The sequence below is a fragment of the Macrobrachium nipponense genome, chromosome 28, assembly GCF_015104395.2.
Source record: "Macrobrachium nipponense isolate FS-2020 chromosome 28, ASM1510439v2, whole genome shotgun sequence".
Taxonomy (NCBI): domain Eukaryota; kingdom Metazoa; phylum Arthropoda; class Malacostraca; order Decapoda; family Palaemonidae; genus Macrobrachium; species Macrobrachium nipponense.
The window spans coordinates 6,259,218-6,264,595 of record NC_087217.1 but is presented as its reverse complement, the minus strand read 5'-3'; positions in this window follow the sequence as shown (position 1 = coordinate 6,264,595).

The following is a 5,378-nucleotide window of genomic DNA, read 5'->3' as shown; positions in this document are numbered from 1 at the left end:
TATGTCCTATTCCTCGCAGGGATAGGACAAAGCGGTCGCGTGATCTGTGTCTGGTTAAACCAATACCTACCTGTGATTTTCTCCTTTGGCGAGGAGATGAAAAGCCACGGAAAGGTCACATGTATAGTTGTCAAGGAGTCAGTTTTATCCTTCTTGGAAGAGAAGTGTGCGGGAGATGTGCGGTTGAAGGATTCATTTTCCAAACTGAGACGTTTGGAAGTGATTGACACGGAGAAATTAAGCCTCTGGGTTGAACTAAGCGTAGCTGTGTGACCCTCTTATGTAAAAAAAAAAAAAATGTTTGCCAACCTGTATATGTACATGTTCATGTATGTATGTTCCATTATTTTGTATAATAAGTACAATTAATTTTTGTATACTTTTTATTCATCCCTTCTAAGCTGTGTGGTATATATGACCTCGATAACGTGTATTACCAATATTGTGTGAAAAGCGGGGTATGCCTAGATTTATTTCCCAAAAACCGACCTTGTAAATTTATATACAGATTGGCCACTCCCATAACTCTATCAAAAGATGTAGAATATGAATTAGGTGTCATAGGGGTTACACTCCCAAACGAATACTACACTCTCACACCAGAAGATGAAGATTTCACACTTCAGTTTAAAGTCACCTTTAATCAGAGTTTGACAACTCGCTCATATGTTTTCACTATGTTCTCACTGTTGGCTTATTAGCGGTGGATATGAATAGATTGACTAGAGCACTCAATACAGACATTACAGAACAACTGGAAACGTTTTACGTTGCATACATTCGGGGTGTTATGCATAGGGATGGGTTATTTTCATGGGATGATGATTTGAAGAGGATGAACCTCACATACATGAATGCTGAGGTTGCAAAAGTAGAAGGAGTTGTTTCAGTTGTTGTAAAGTTTAGCGTTAGGGCTGCACGTTTATTTGGGTTTAATCTGGGAGTGCAATATGAGATTTATGATGTGGTGGTGTTAAGAAATCATCGCTCTTGATGATCGCAGTATTGATTACGTTTACTTATATTCCAACATTATTCAACCCTCATCACTGGGTGATAAAACGGTAAATATCCTGGACTGTTTCACGTTGGAATGTGAACAGGGTAGAGATTCGTATAACGCAGTTTATAAATCTTTAAATACAAATGTGGTAGATTACATTTCCTATCTTGATGATCGCAGTATTGATTACGTTTACTTATATTCCAACATTATTCAACCCTCATCACTGGGTGATAAAACGGTAAATATCCTGGACTGTTTCACGTTGGAATGTGAACAGGGTAGAGATTCGTATAATGCAGTTTATAAATCTTTAAATACAAATGTGGTAGATTACATTTCCATTGGTGTGACGAACCAGAAGGGGGAAGACATTAAGTTTATTGAAGGTAAAAGCTTGTCATGCACCCTTCATATAAGACCTAGGTGAACGAAATTATGTGCAGTACTTCACCAGTATGATGGGTGAACACATTTTATATGTGAGCAGTCTAGGCTGCTTGGACAAGTACGTGGATAACTCAGCGCTCGGGTTTGTGAATAGGTTACTTGCTCCTATATTCCTACTGAATGGAAGCGAACATGAAGTGGGTCTAGCTTCGATCATGTTTCCGGGAGTTTATTATGCTGTATTATCAAGAGAGGAAGAATTCTCCCTCCAGTTTGTTACTAAGCGTGGTAAAAATAATTAGTATTCCTATATCTATAGACTAACGATGGCTGTGTTAGCGGGGACATGAAAAGACTGGTGAGGGTGCTTAACAAGGATATTTTTGAACATTTAAAAGTATATTTTGACAGCGAATACAAAAACGTTTTCAACAGTAACGATGTATTTGGTTGGGATGAAGAGAGGGAAGATTGGGGTGGGGGACATTAAAAGTGTGTCCATCAAATTCATTAATAAAGTGGCCAGATTGCTGTGTTTTAAAGATGATACTGCGTACGAAGTTTACAGCCTTGATGCAGTGAATGTACATCTCTCGGTTGATTCCTTACCCGATAACTGCGGTGTAGATTATATATATGTGTACATCGATATTGTTCAACCGACTGTTTTTGGAGGGAAACTAGTAAATATATTGGATTGTTTTACCTTAGAGAGTGGCAAAGGGAAGGGGATACACAATACGATAAACAAAGCACTAAACACAAAGATTCTAGAACAGATTTCAATCTGAATGGAAGGCGCATTCATTTCAATAATGACTCAAGCGTCACCTGTGTGCTTCATATAAGGCCCAGATAGGGGGTTATATATAAAACCTACATTCTTTTCCACCTTTACATTATTAACTTCGTGAGATCATGTAATTAAGAACACTCAAATGAGCGCTCTGCATAATATTCAAGGGAGGGAATAAAGATTTTTTTTAACAGGTATGAGAGTCATCTTCACCCCACCCTCAGAGGTCGAATTTAAAACGTTCTTGTCGGAACCCTTAAGAAAGGGAGCGGGTCTAGAAGACATTTCGGTCTGCTATCTGAGTCATAGAAGAGGTGGAGGTGTATTTTCAGCCATGACTGGCATTGCACGCAGGGTACTCCCTTAACTGTTCAATGCTGCTAAACCTTCAGTTAAAGAGTTTGGTAGATCGGTGCTTTCGGATGTAGTGAACGATCAGCGGCCCCTGAGGGAATCTTTAAAAAGGCACGGAGTGACAGGTCTCAAAAGTACGGGTAGACGCATTCTAAGCGGTAGTGGGAAGGTCGACAGGAAAAGGATGTGTATGATCTTTAATTCATTCACTCTGTCAACGGGCACGCACACACGCATTCCCTCCCTCTTGCAATTTTGTGATATGGCGGGTGTGGTTCCAAATGTGCCAGGGACGGGAAACAAGGTTCCTGTCTCTTCATATATCGCGGGCATCTCAGAATTGTTCCCGAATGTGAACAAGGGTAGGATTATAGAAAGTTCGATTGATTCGAAGGAAAGGTTGGATTTCATACCTAGCAACAATTCTATAAATCATATCCTTAGTGATAACTATATCGAGTTTTGTATAAACGGTGTTGCGGGCTCCTTCTTGGATTTGTTGAGTATAGCTTTGGAATTATACATCACAGTGGTTAGGGGTGGTGCTCAGCTGCTGGATGATGCACATGTTTCACTCGTTAATGGTTAAGCAATAATCTTTTTAAATCCGTCTCTGTGTTCTTGAACGAAAAGTTGATGGAATCGTGTCCTGTTTTAACTATCAATCATACATAAAAATGCTCATTAGCGTGAAAAGCAGTGCGCTACTGACTTTTGGTGCGAGTGGTTTTTTCCACGATGATTTTCACGCCATGCATGGTGTTACACAAATCTATACAGCCGCTTCTTTTGGACAGAGAAGTAGGTGGGAAACTCGGGTGATGAGCTCCGTTAAGACGAGAGTTCACACATACTTTCCACTCCTTATAGATCCAGTGAGTACAGACATGTATTTGTTGGATTCCGTGGATTTGAGGATAAGACTCGAAATGGCCAATAACAACTGGGTGATGGGCGCCCATACCGATGCTCACTTAAACCATCTGAGTATAGAAAAAGCCAAGTTGTGGATTGATCAGGTTACCCCCATTATAACGCCATGTCCACTTTAAACGCAGCTCTGGCGGTTAGCCCTATACAATATATTTTTGATTAAGACATATGTTATTGGGCAGAATGAGGATTCCATTTTAATAGATCAACCTTTCAACACCTGTACACTTGAAAAGATTGTTAGCTATGATTGATATGCAAACGTTTTCAGGGAATTACGCTGCCAATTGTTTGTACTTTTCCGCATACAACTTGAATAGCGTGCACATCACTGTTAATGGGAATACATTGTATAATATCAACTGTCATTTTCCTAATACTGTCACGCAATTGTTTTATGAGACGCAGAAGTCAGTAGGAGGTGGTCATGATAACCTCATCACCTACGACAGTTTTAAAAATGGAAGGGCTGTCTATTGTTTTAGCTTCGTCACGTAAGAGGTTGAAGATTCATGCCGGTTGAAATTTCAGCTAGTTTGAGAATATCTATAAAGCTGGGAACAGTTGCGCCTCATGCTTGCACAATTTTATTGTTTGGAGACACCAAGGGTATTTTAACAATTGATTCAGATAAAGTCGTTCTGTGTGATGATGTTAGGGGTTAGGAGCGATGGATACAAAAGAAATTGAGACTGCTTTACAAGGTTCGCTAGGGAGTGTTATTAAATATTTAGGTGTGTTCGCTTCAGAGGAAGTGGGCATGTTCATAATACCTGCGAACAGAAATAAACCGTTAGTTTTTATATCTAATACTCTGCCTTCAACTTCTAGTATCGATGTTGTTGGACACTGGGTGTGTTTTTATATTGACTGTTCACCTAGGGATACAATCTTCCTTTTTGACAGTTATGGGATAAACCCTAAAATTTATTCAGGCGGCTTCCCAACTTTTCTCAGCGTAAATTCGCGATTTGCCCTTCGCCAGTCCGTAAGGCAGATACAGCCCGACAATTCTCTTATAAGTGCAGTCTTTACACTGTTTTCTTCATTCACTGTACGATTCATAGAGGGTTGAAACCAGTTTTGTCATTATTGAACGTTGTCTTCTCACCGTGTCATTTGGAAAGTAATGTCAGGTGGGTGACGGAATACTATTTCAAGTATTTCAAAAGGGTGAAATGTTCTCATTGGAGTTTTGGTGGTAAACGGGGTGTCACATAGAAGGAGTGTATGCATTCGTTAAATAAAAGGTAATAATCGTTTTTTGATGTTGTTAATATACATCATATAATTATTTTTTATCTCGCGCAAGTGTTTGGTTCTTCTAAGTCAAGTTATTTCACTTCCTTAGGATGAGCGGGAAAGGAGGGGCTGTTCCGCACAGGGCACAGGCGGAGGAAGAACGTCAAGCGGTATAAGATAATGAATTTAGAAGATTGTGGTTTTTTATTGTAAAATTGTTAAGCAGTTGACGATAAGGAGTCGTGGTGGTATTATTTTTGAATGCGTCTTGGGAGTTACGCTCAAATCTGACACTTGTTAATGTGTACCGGTTTATGTACTAAAAATATGTGAATGGTTACAATTGGTGTTTATCACCCTCATTCTTTATTGCTCAACCTTCCATAGAGTTTCATTATGTTAGGTTATGGAGTTTAGAAATCTTTTCGCATTCATACTATCACGTGATATGACATGTGCACCTGGCAGTGAGTCATGAAGAAAGTCAGGTTAAGGGAGTTATAATTTATTTTACTCTTATTCATATCTTTTCAAATACTCACTCACATGGGTTAAGGGACTTAGAATTTGTTCCTCATATTCATATTTTTCATATACTCATGTGGGTTAGGTTAGGTTAAGGGACTTAGAATTTTTTCACTCATATTCATATTTATGTGA